This window comes from Mixophyes fleayi, chromosome 3 (assembly GCF_038048845.1).
Source record: "Mixophyes fleayi isolate aMixFle1 chromosome 3, aMixFle1.hap1, whole genome shotgun sequence".
NCBI classification, from domain to species: Eukaryota; Metazoa; Chordata; class Amphibia; order Anura; family Limnodynastidae; genus Mixophyes; species Mixophyes fleayi.
The window spans coordinates 245906183-245919970 of NC_134404.1; the positions used below are offsets into that span (position 1 = coordinate 245906183).

Genomic DNA, 13788 nt, shown 5'->3' on the forward strand with positions numbered 1-13788 from the left:
GTATTGCTCTTGGGTCTGATTCATTAAGGATCTTAAATGAAGAGGTATCATGTCCTACATGAAAAAACAGTCAGTATTTAACTCATGTGCAAAACAGAAAAATAGTTTGCACCCCTTGCATTGTAACATGGTTTTATCCAGGAGACTGAAATTAGATACCTCTTCATTTAAGATCATTAATGAATCAGGCCCCTTTTGTGTAGTGTGTGTATAGATGTAACAAGAGAAAGAGAGAGCATTTATAAAGAGAATGTGCTTTTAAGCAAGTTCATGTTTGCGTGTGTGTAGTATATGTTTAAAGAGTACGTGTTTGTGTATGTTTAAATGGGTAGCAAGCACATATGTGTGTATGTTTAAATGTGTAGCAATGTGTTTAAGTGGTAGATAAAGAAAGATTAAATGAGAGAGAGATAAAGATATGAGATAAATGAGAGCGTGATACAGGAAGATTGCATGTGTGTGTAACATGTGGTTATGCCTAGAGAGAAAGAGACGGGGGGGGGGGGGGATGGGAGCTAGAGTTCATTGTAGTGTAAACAACAAGCATTCCTGAGAAGCTAGCCTTTGTAAAGCATTTGAGAAGAGGTTACTTAAAGATGCAGAAAAACTTTTAGTTGCAGGCAGGATACATATAAGGTAAACAGATAAAGATTCAAAGGAAAGTTAATGAAAATAGATATAAAACAGATAAAGATTCAGAGTAAAGTTAATAGAAATAGATGGACATATAATAAGAAGATATACAGACAGATATAAGAAGATAAAAGTTGCAGTCAGATAAGGTATAAGCTTACTGTGGAGTGTGTGTGTCCTGTGGGCTTCAGCCGGGAGAGAAGTGCTCAATTTCCAAATGTGTATGTGGTGTGGTCAAGAAGAGAATGATTTGTCTGCCTCAGTGGCTTATAAACCTTTACCCAGAATGCAATGCTTCAAGTGGGGCTTGTGACCTTCACCACACCCATGCAACTGGACACTGCCTGCAATGATGACTCACTGCTCTGTTTCTTAGCTATGACTTCCTGTCCTGTGAGCACATGTTTTTCCTTTGTTTGAACCTAACTTACTGTGGAGCCATATATGAGAGACAATTTCTTTGATTGAAATGCTCTGGCTTTCAGAGAGTTCATATCTTAATCTGCGCATATGTTCGGCGCATGTAAACAGCAGTGGAATGCTAGCGGTCATTATGAGTGGCTCAAGCTCCGCCCACAGTGACTGCATCACCAGAGGCGATATAGGAGCTCCTGTGAGTGTGTGTGTTATGCTGTTTTATTTTGTCACAACAACACTGTAGCACCACCCTTAAATGTTCCCCGGCTTCCTGACACTAACCCGTGTCATGCACTTGTAGGAAAAAATCTTTCCTTAAGGTAACAGCAGGATCCTTAACTTTGTACCTTTCCCTAGGGAACGGGTTCTGTTCTGGTTATCAGACAGTGGTAAATTGCCCCATTTTCCATGTCCCTAGACACAGGCTGTTGTATGGCATTGGTAACTAATGAACAATAAAAAGGTAGGTTTAAATAGTTTACACTTCTCCCATATCCCTTTCTTGATTGACAGGTGACAATCCCACATTGCCTTTAAAACAGCAAAGTGGCCTTAGGAGAGAGTCATTGAAATCTGTAGATATATCCTAATAGTAGAGAGATTGTCCTCATATAAGTGTATCCAGAGATCCAAATTTCCTACTCACTAACAAACTATTGGATCAATTGCGAATGCCTATGATGGATTAGATGGATACTGTCGAATATAACAAAGAGAAGAATCGTGGCTTCTTATTAACAATAGCATACAATAATAATATATGTTTTTCTAGCAATATAAGTATCTATATGAGACTCACAGGGGGGTAGTCAATTGTCCGCATATTCGCGTAATATATCGCGAATAAGCGGAACCGCGGACATCGCAAAAAATCAACTTCCCCGGAAATGACGGTATTGTCACGGGCACTAGGAGTCTTTACCCAGGGATCACCAGGTGATAGGCTTACCAGAGCAGTATAGGTGGTAATATGGTACTCTGGTAGCAGGGTGATCACGGAACAGGAAATAGCAGATGATGAGATGCTCAGGAAAGTCTATGACTAGCAGCACTGGCAATATGGAGGTAGTAATACACGAGGAACTGTATGGACAAAGGACACGTGAAGGTAGTCAGTGGTCTGCGGTAGCAAGTTGTACCACTGCTATAGTGAGGAGGAATGTCCAACAGAAACGAGGGGGTGATGAGAGTCAGCGGTCTGCGGATAGCAAGTTGTACCGCTGTCTGAGTGAAGGAATAGAATCCAAGTGGAGGTATCCGGGGAGTCAGTGGTCTGCGTTAGCAAGTTGTACCACTGCTATGTGAGAGGATACTGGAACAGATGAAACTGGAAACAGGGGTCAGTGGTCTGCCACCAGCAAGTTGTACCACTGAATATATATGTGAGGAGGTGCACGGGGAGAGACTGCAACACAAGATATACACGGGCACCTTGACTTTGATCCACAGTAATATGCACAATATAAATGTATAGATGACTGAACAACACTGCCAATATAGAAAGTCTCTTGAAGTAGTCCAGCACGAGATAACACAGTCAATGATGGCAATAGACTCAGCGGATAGCACACTCCAGAGGAGAACCAACACAGTCCAGCAAGGTATGCAATACACAGCACAGTCAATGAGAAGTATGCATACCGTGGTTCAGGAGAAGGCAGTCAAACAGGAGTGCAGAGATACCTGAACGGCAGGAGGCCGGCAGGATGCGAAGTCCCTGGATGGGTGAAGCGGTGGTCTAGTAGGTGCAGCGCACAGGTAGGTAGACCAGCAGGGAACACAGGAAAGCGTGGAGAGCGGATCAGCAGTAGATGGATGAGTAGCGCTGAGGAGTAGCAGCAGCGGGTCTCTGCGGGAACACGGAGGTAGCCAATAGCAACCAGCAGGTGCAGTAACGATGGGACACGGGAGAGCAGAGTAGAACTGGAACTGTTGATCACGGAGAATAGCGGGTAGCAATAGTGGCAGCAGACTCAAGGAAACACGGGAGAGTTGACAAGGACTGAAGACTGAAGCGCACAGAGGCAGCGGATAGGAATCAGCCAAACAGTCACGATGAAACACAGACGGGTTGCAGGTTGAAGACTGTAGTGCACGGAGGCAGCGGATAGGAATCAGCTAGCAGTCACGATGATGAAACACAGACGAGTTGCAGGTTGAAGACTGTAGTGCACGGGGGCAGCGGATAGGAATCAGCTGGCAGTCACAACCATGAACAGGTGAGTGGAAGTGAATGAAAGACTGTAGTGCACGGAGGCAGCGGATAGGCATCAGCTAACAGTCCCAATAATACATGGTAGAGTTGAAGTGGTTAGAAGACTGTAGTGCACGGAGGCAGCGGATAGGAATCAGCTCGCAGTCACAACCATGAACAGGTGAGTGGAAGTGAATGAAAGACTGTAGTGCACGGAGGCAGCGGATAGGCATCAGCTAACAGTCCCAATAATACATGGTAGAGTTGAAGTGGTTAGAAGACTGTAGTGCACGGAGGCAGCGGATAGGAATCAGCTCACAGTCACGATGATACAGTAGATGGTAGAAGTGGTATGGGAACCACAGTAGTAGAAGTGGTTTGGAAACCACCGAGGTAGAAGTGGTTTGGAAACCACAGGAATCAGCTGGGCTGAATAAACGAGGAAACACAGGAACACCTTCAGAGACTCATGGGGAATGAGACTCCAAGATCAGGCAACGTGGTGTTGACCACAGGTGCTTAATATAGGGAGGTTGCCTGATCTGCCAATTAAGTTAAAGGAACATACACTGAAGGTTTAGAAAGGGCTGCGCATGCGCAGTCCCTCAGGATGGAGGACGACCACGGTTCCTAAATGTCCGGGAAGAAGCACTCACAGTCCGGTGAGTGACAGGTATTCAATTGTAATACCTAACCGAGCCCCTTATCGCGTAATATCCGACTTGTACGTAGTGCTTTTTTTTTTTTTACACTTTTCCCGCCGTTCGCGATTTCCCGCCCACATTTCTATAAAAAACAATAACTTTGTTTTGCAAAGTGCCATTTTGCAGAGATTTCGATGCTGGTGGCTGATTCCTGAGACCCTCTGGTTTTGTGAGATTCTGGATTGTACTTTTTGCATCTTTATATACCTTTATTCATTATTTTCACATTATTTACATACTTTGCATTACATTTTATTTTGCATTACATTATAGTAAGTTATATTTTTACACAGTACTAACACCACACACTAACTCAAACACTACACAACACCACACATTTTATTTAATAGCAGACATCAATATACTGCATACAGAAAAAGTGTGCAATAATCACAATTACCGTATTTTTCGCTCCATAAGACGCACTTTTTCCCCCCCAAAAAGTGGGGGGAAAAGTGTGTGCGTCTTATGGAGCGAATACTGCAAAAAAGGAGACCTTATTTATGCCACGGGGACCCATGCTGGACTAGCGCGTGCAGGAGAGGCTCTCCCTCTACAGAGAGAATATATTGATCTTCCCTGGAGCTTCTGCAATTGCAACCAACGCCAGACAGGCGTGATAGAGTGGGGTCACAGCTGTCCCTAAGATCGCGGCACCTGGCAACACAGGGAGGGCTCTGGGGCTTAGCGCATATCCCACCGCACTGACGGCCAGTAGTCTGGGACCGGGAGGACTGGGCTGCGGGAAGACGTGCTGGGTAGGCAGCAGACCTGTGCCCCCCATGAAAAACCCCCTGCTTCCGCTTGCCACTTACCTGGACGGATCCCCGGACTAAGAAGAGATCCCGCGAAACGGCAAAACCGGAAGTCACGGTAACAGCAGACGCTCCTTCACTTCCGGCTCCTACAATCATATTGGATAGTTCCCGGGCGGCTCCAGCAGGTGGCTCTGACGCTTCAGCGGGTCCTCTCAGCTCTCCCCGAGTGCTTGTCTGCAACCCTGCGCTTTGTGGAGTCTGCCAGAAAAACAGCAGGCTGGCTGTCTCGTCGGGAGTTGGGTGAGTCACAGTGCCCCTTATTATAATATTATCAGAGAGCTCTCTCCAATGAGCATCAACGCTGTGCCACACTTTAATAAGCTTGTCTGAGGTACTATTAATGCTGGCTGCAGGGGGCACAATTCATTAAAAACCCATACATATGATGTTGCACTGTTTTCCTCCCCATAAAACTAGGTGCGTCTTATGGTCAGGTGCGTCTTATGGAGCGAAAAATACGGTAAATAAAAGTTTAGTTACTTTTTAGCTCCAGCATTACTTTTATTTATTTCAGCTACATAGCAGCTACATAGCATACATATATCAGTATGTCTAGGGAGAATAGGGAAAATCTTTCTGAACAGGTACACCTGGATGAAGAAGATATCAGCAGTGGAGAAGAGTGGCAGCATGAAACAGAAGAAAGAGATCGAGCACCAGAAAGAAGAAGACAGAGATTCCTTAAAAAAGTGGCTTCCAGACCCTCGCAGCAATCTACAGTGGCTGATGAAGATGATGGTGATGATCCTGAGGAAGGTGGTAGTAACATCACCAGAGCACCTCGTTTCTCTGAGCAGCAGAACAACATCCTGGTGGACACGATAGTAACAAACTATGATGTACTTTATGGTAAACGGGCACATGTCACAAGTCATCAGCAGAGGAACCAGATCTGGCGTCAGATCTCTGACAAGGTGACTTCTTGTGGGCAAGTTCCAAAATCTATTGAGCATTGCAGGAAACGTTTCCGGGACTGTAAGCGGATTGTAAGGAAGAAGATGGCTGCGTCCAAGAGGCATGCAAAAGGAACTGGTGGTGGGAAACCTGCAAATATCAGCATGAAACCCTGGGAAGTGAGGCTGTCTGAGGTCCTGGATCCTGTACTCGTGGAAGGTGTGGAAGGTGCTGTGGACACAGAGGAACCTTCAACATATTTATCAGAAGGTATGTATATATGTTTATATCTATGATGATGTGTTAATTAATTTTTTATTTTTTTTATTATTTTTTTAAATAATTTTAATTTTAACACTGTTAAATTTAATTGTAGAGCCAACTTCCAAGCGGCCGGCCATCTAAGAAAAGCTCAAAAGGACGTCCTGACACAGCTGCCAGCCAAGTTGGTAAGTGTTTTTTGTTTGACTATATTGATACTTATATATATTTTGCCAGTCACACACATGTACACACACACACACACACACACACACACACACACACACACACACACACACACACATATCTCATGTCTAAAATATATTCTCAAACGAAAATCATATGTTATCATTGCCCATGGTTATTGTTACTGTACATTTGTGTTGTTTGTATACAAAATTTATTTTACAATGTACACACAGCTGTCGATTGAAATCTGTATACATACAAACCAATATGTAGATGAACCCCACCTTGACAATAATAACATAGGATTTTGGTGTGTGTATATCATGCAGCCAAAAGTTTTTTCAATGTAAATTAAATATATTTATATATTTTTTATGCACACATTCTCAATCACCACTGTTTTATGTATACTCATTTCTCTTTATCTAAAATATACCCATTTTAGTTATATTTTTGATATAGATGAATGAATAAACATTAAACAGGTGGTTGTGAATGTGTGCATATGATTATATATAGATATATCTTTATTTTTTAGGTGTGTGTGTACATATATTAAAATATATACACATACATACTATGGTGTAAGAGACAAGAAAACAAACACACACATACACAAAAACATGTGAACGTTTTAGAACATAAAAAAATATATTAAAGCTAGACATGTATATATAAGTGTGTTTATTAACATATAAATGGATAAATATAGCCATAGTGGTTAAATTGTAGATATTGATCCATTTTTATCGTAATAAACACTCTTATATGTACACGTCTACCTTTAATATACTGTTCTTATGGTCTAAAACGTGCACATGTTTTTGTGTATGTGTGTCCTTTGTTCCCCACATTGACTCTATATCTAAATCATGTTACATACATCTAAAAAACATTTCCAGAATCCGCACATATCTCACACAAGACACTGCTAAAACCTTAATTCATGCACTAATCATCTCCCGCATTGACTATTGCAATTCCCTCCTTACTGGTCTTCCCAAAAACAGACTCAAACCCCTAAAATCTATTTTGCATGCTTCGGCAAGACTGATTTTCCTTGCAAATAGCTATTCCTCTGTTGAATCACTCTGTATGTCTCTACACTGGCTGCCTGTCTTCTACCGAATCCAATATAAAATACTTTTACTAACCTACAAGGCCATCAACAAAGCTGCACCAACATACATCTCCTCTCTTGTCTCAAAATATCTCCCAACTCGGCAACTCCGTTCTGCAAAAGATCTGCGTCTCTCATCCACCCTCATTACATCCTCCCATTCCCGGTTACAGGACTTTTTTCGGGCTGCACCCACTCTATGGAACTCTCTCCCTCGCACAATAAGACTCTCCTCTGTTCTACAAACTTTCAAGCGTTCTCTGAAAACCTACCTATTCAGACAAGCTTATAATATTCCTCAACCACCATCTTAACCTCACTACCTTTAGCCTGTTACACAATTTCACACAAGACAACTACCCCCGGACCAACATTGTTGTGTGACAGGATCATTTAGCTTATGAGTCACCTTACCTTTGCAGTCTGGCTGGGCCAAGATGCAAAATGTATACTTAACCTCATGTGTCAATCTCCCATTGTCCCATAGATTGTAAGCTTGCGAGCAGGGCCTTCTCACCTCTTTGTCTGTTTTACCCAGTTTGTTTATTAGTTTATTACGTTTGTCCCCAATTGTAAAGCGCTACGGAATATGTTGGCGCTATATAAATAAATGATGATGATGATGATGGTGATGATGTGTGTGTTTGTTTTCTTGTCTCTTACACCATAGTATGTATGTGTATATATTTTAATATATGTACACACACATATGTGTGTGTGTGTATCGATGTATGTGTTGTTAGGTCAGGTGTGTGTTTGTTTGTGTGTGTGTGTGTGTGTATATATTTATATATATATATATATATATATATATATATATATATATATATATATATATATATATATATATATATATATATATATATATATATGATACTGTGAAAGAAGGCATATAAAGGAGGAGTTTGGTCTTGAACCATATATTTTTTTTATAATTTAATTCTAATCTATTTAATGACATGGCCCATGATTCATTAAGGATCGTAAGTTTAGAAACGTTATTTAAATATCCTTGACAAAAACATGCAACAATGCAAGGTGTGCAAGTTAGTATTCTGTTTTGCACATAAGTTAAATACTGCCTGTTTTTTCCTGTTGCACTAATCTTTGAGAGCTTATTTGGACACAGATGATATTTGTGTGTTACGTGAAAAAACAGTCAGTATTGTTTTTTTTTAAAAAACATAATAATATTTTGCAGCCCTTTCATTGTAACATTATTTTGGCCGAGTGACCAAAATTAGCAGTTTATATAGTTAAATACTTAATGAATCAGGCATTATTTTTTTTTTTGGGCAAACATTAGTCATGGGGCAATTTTGAGTGTCAGCGGCAATTTTTGTTTTAAAAATATGTGTATGTCATCAATCAATATCTAAAAACCATTTAAATTTTGTTTTTTGGGTAGTTCAAACACACAAAGACATCCTACTCTCTAAGAAAAAAGGATCGCATGCGACAACAGGTATGTATGAATTTTTTTTACATTTTTTTTAAAAATAAATATATCTATGTCTTGTAATAATCTAAAACAAAGCAATTTCAAACAGAAAAGCCTAGAAAACGAATGAGTGTATCATCAGTTTCTACGGTGACTAACATCACTGAAAAAAGAAGAAGAGGTTGGTTTTAAAAAAAATAATAATTCTTAGATTTATTAAAATCCGTTACAGGTGAATGATAGTCCAATATACATTCTACATTCAACATTGCAATGCCTTTTTTTTTTGGTTTATTTGTTAAATATTTCAAATTGTCATTAGGTTAAAATAATCTGTTGATGAGGAAATAAATCATTTACAATTAGATAATAATAGCAACATGTTTTATTGTTTATCCTTAGAAAACCTGAGAGAGAAGCAACAAGAGGCAAGAGCTGCAGACAGTGATGTAACCCCTATTGAGGATACAGAAACATGTAATTTTGCTAGAAATGGTAAGTAAAAATTTGTCTTTGGCCAAAAATTTCAACTTAGCAGCTATTTATAAATGTCATCATAGGCCACTGATTAAAGGTATATAGGTTAGTCGTTTACAGGGGCTTCGTTCACATTGGGCACAATGGGCAGGTGCCCGGGGGCCCTGCAGGCCAGGTAAGTCTTTCCGAAGCAGTGCAAGAAAAAAAATAATTTTTTACTTTAGGACAGCTGGCGATCTGGCTCCCTCCCTGTTGTCCTCCTCCGTGTGGCGCTGGCAGTGCATTTTGGGTGACACGTCATAATGCCCGCCAGTCAAGCATTGCGGAATGTGAAGGAGGAGGAGAACAGGGAGGTAGCCGGATCGCCAGCTGTCCTAAAGGTAAGTTTGTGGGTTTTTGTCTCTATTTTTTTTTTTTTTTTTGTCTTGCGCTGCCTCAGACATATATGGGCCCAGGTGCATGGCTTTACCCAGGGGCCCAAATAGTTGGTAAGAAGGCCCTGGTCATTTAGGATATAAATCAAACGTTTTGTGTATCTACCAGTAAATTTCCATCATTAATACAAAGTGCCAAGTTCATACTGACCTTATTATACTGACAAATGTAACTAACGTCATTAAAAAAATTTAATAATGTTTTATTTTTCCAGAATCAGATGACTCCCATCAGTCTGGTTCTTTATCATTTTCACCAGAAATTCCTGTGATTCAGCGTAAGTGTAGAGTCATAATTATATTTTTTAATTAATAATGTCAAACAATATAACATGTTTCTAAATAAATAGTTGTGAGTTTCTATATGTATGTATGTGTATATATATTTTTTTTCCTTTCAAAATAGCTAAAACAACAACCACAGCTTTTGAGGCCCTGCAGCAAACATTTCACCATTTGGAAGACACTTCACAATCTAGAATACAACGTGGGGAAAGTGCACCTTCAACATCTAGTTTTCCTAGACTTACAACACTTGCAAGAGAAATGGAAAACTCCCAGGAAGTGTTTCGGAGAACAATGGAAGACAACATGAGAGGAATCAAAGATGCCATTGTTGGACTTACTGAGGAAATGTCGAAACAGAGGCAATTACAGATAAACACCAATCGAGACATTGCCACTATTCTTTCCGGAATCTTAGCCTCCCAAGAAAGACCAAATTTCGCAGAACCAGCAACAGACTGCAGCAGCCAATATCCTCATAGCCACCAACCTTCAAAGTTTAAATGAAGAAATGCGCTCAAGAAGGCTTTTGGAAAACCTTTCGGTTAATTTTCCAGAGTGGAATGTGTCAGGAACCATCCCTCAAACAGGACAACCACAAAGTGCTATAAGCAGCTTAAGGACCCCAGAGATACCGTTGGATTTGACAGTGCAGTCTGCAAGGCCAAGCCCAGAAGAATTGCAATCTGCACGAAGAAGACTACTATCATCTTCCATCATCAGAGGATCCAGTGATGCAATCTACCCCCAACGTAAGTCAAATGTCGATCTATTTTTATTATTATCTAATACTTCAATATTTAGTACGTTCACTAACCCAATCTATGGTCATATTTAATATTAAATAACAACATTTTAGTAACAATATATTTCTGTAATTTTTTCTTTTTTTCAGAAATAGAAGATATAATTGATCTGTTGATAAATATGGAGCAACAAGTTTTACAAGTTTTCAACGTTTGAACATTTTGGAATATTTCATTTTGATGATCACAATGAACCTTACATGTAAAAAGGTATGTATTTGGATATTTTTAATAATTCATAAAGGAGAGAGAGAGAGAGAGAGAGAGAGAGAGAAAGAGAGAGAGAGAGACCCAAAACTTCCAATAGAGAGCTTGTGAAGGGCAGATATAAACACTGACCAATACTTAAATTCAGTAGGCAGCTACCCTGTCATTCAACACCTGTCTGCAGATGAGGAAGGTACCAGCCGGCGACAATCTAGACGTCTTTTTAAGCATATTGGTCTGGTTCATTTACGGTATCACACCATTGTGGCTTGTATTTTAGTTTGCAGCTGTTCATCTTGCCCTATGTCAGGAGGCGATATCTACTATCCAGAATTACCTTGATTACCAGGTTATTCGTGGTGCCATCAGAAGGAATTCATCATATAAATCATTGGCTTGATTACTTTGAATATCTGGTACGGGAATTATATATCTCTGGATGAATACGACTATGTATCACTTATAATTGCACTATGTGTGGCGCCCCCTGTCTTCTATTTTATTTTTATACATATATATATATATACACACACATTTATACATATATATATGTGTGTGTATATAGATATATAGATATACAAGTTAACCCGTGCATGATACTCATGCATTCTAGTCAAATCAAGCTACTTAAGGTCTTAAAAAGGTTCTTGTCATGCATTTGGACCTAGCCTAGGCCTCCTCAGGTGAAGAGCGTTAGTTCCCGACGCAAGCGGCCTTTTTAATGTGTGTTCATGAGGTAAAATTACCTCACGAAAATGAGTTTGACCCCTCAACTCGTAAATTTAGCCTTTACTACCCCTCCCACGGGGGGAAGGGGGGATGATGGAAGTTAACTGACTTGACTATTCTAATTTTTTTGTCAAATAATGTCAGTATACCAAATTTCAGGTCAATTGGATGAGCCCTTTCTGAGAAAATAGTTTTTTCCACACACACACACACACACACAGTAACGCACGCCTCTACACATGTGTGTTCATGAGGTAAAATTACCTCACGAAAATGAGTTTGAGCCCTACCAAATTTACATATGATGACACCCACCTGTCCAAGAAGCTGGCTCTTGAAAAGCTTCATGGCCTTGGTCTTTAAAATCCAGTCGCTGGTTACGTCTGCAATCCACAGTGAAATGGGTGTGACAGGTACATTTTGGAGAAAGGAAAAGAGAAAAAAAGGTAATTTCAGTGTGATTATGTGTCAGTAGTGATACTTTACCCAAGGTTACATCCCACAGAACATAGCATAGTGCAGTTTACATATGATGACACCCACCTGTCCAAGAAGCTGGCTCTTGAAAAGCTTCATGGCCTTGGTCTTTAAAATCCAGTCGCTGGATCCTTTTATCTTAACTAACTGTTATTAACATTAAACATATTTTCAAATAAAAACATATATATATATATATATATATATATATATAAATCCTTTAATCGAACGCCGAACAACGATTGTTTGAGATATCTCCCACTAATTAATTTGAAGTCCTGAAAAAAAAACAAAAAAAAAGATAAACTATTAGTTATTATTTAATTTATAATTATAAAAAAAAATTATGACATAAGAAAATTTACACTTACATGAAAAAAAATCCAAAATTAAACGCTGGCGCTCACGAGTTCCTGTTTCCCGACCAAATGCTGTGGCTGAAGAAAGGTCTTGATCCTGTAAAACAGCAGGATCTATCTATACCTCCAAATTATTTGCCAAACAGATATTGTGCAGAATGCTGCAAGCAATAACAATAAGGCAAACTTTTGATGGTGAGTACAGAAGCGCACCGCCGGACCTGTCCAAACAGCGGAACCGGCTGTTAAGTAGCCCAAAGGTACACTCAATTACACCTCTGGTGGCTATATGTGCCGCTTGGTACCTTTTTTCAGCATCAGAAATTGGATTGGACACTGGAGTCAGCAACCAAGGCTGGCTCCCATATCCTGCATCACCTATTAAAAATTTTTTTTTTTTTTATTAGTGCTCTTCTCATTTTAGAAATAATTATTAATAGCGATTACCTAGATATAACTTACCCAGGAGCCATCCATGAGGAAAATCTCCCTCCTCAAACCTCTTGAACACTCCTGAATTCTGCAAAATAAAAGAATCATGAGAGGAACCAGGGAAGCCAACACAAACATTTAGGATTTTTTTTCTGGCATCACACACCATCTGCACATTCATGGAATGGAAGTGCTTTCGGTTTCGAAAGCTCTCTTCCATTCTGTGCGGAGGTGTGAGTGCCACATGGGTGCAATCTATTGCACCCAGGACATTTGGCATACGTGCCACACTATAAAAATTGGATTTGACCTCCTGCCATTCTAATTCAGACTGTGGGAATTTAATAAATTCCCTAGTATGTTTTTTTATGGCTTTAAGGACCTGGAACAAACTCCGTGAAAATGTGGGTTGGGAGAAACCCGCAATTACGGACAATGTTGGTTGAAAGGTTCCCGACGCTAAAAAATGCAATGCCCCAAGCAGCTTTGCTAATCCAGGCACAGCATGGTTTGTGGGGACTGTTGGTTCCAGGTCCTCTTTAAGGAGGTCATATAAAGAATAAATTGCAACTGAGGATAGGCGATATAATCTTATCACCTCATCCTCAGGGACCCCATCAAGTAACTGACGTGTGCGGTACAGACGGGGCCGTGGGACCCGACGCCTTGCATCAAGTAATGGAGCCACAGCATTCTCTCCCTCACTTGCAGCCACATGCACATCTACATTCTCCTCTATTTCCAAAGTATTTCTTTCCTCTCCCCCAACAAGCAAACCAGCATGTGCACATTCATCAATACATGCTGCATACATAAACTGCCAAACGTTTGTTGAAAATGGCTCCATTACTAATGCCTTTGTAAATTTCTTACAAAAAAAATAATTTTAAAATTTGTAAGTATTAATTAAA

At 40.0% G+C, this 13788-nt stretch overlaps 1 long non-coding RNA gene across 1 annotated transcript; it reads right to left on the reverse strand.

Moving 5' to 3' along the window:
• Positions 1-11957: 11957 nt before the first annotated feature.
• LOC142142924 (uncharacterized) lies at positions 11958-13303 on the reverse strand. Its single transcript, XR_012689402.1, has 3 exons — positions 12908-13303; positions 12153-12364; positions 11958-11992 (listed from the first exon to the last, which is right to left on the reverse strand). It is a non-coding gene; the product is annotated as an uncharacterized LOC142142924 (long non-coding RNA).
• Positions 13304-13788: the final 485 nt, after the last annotated feature.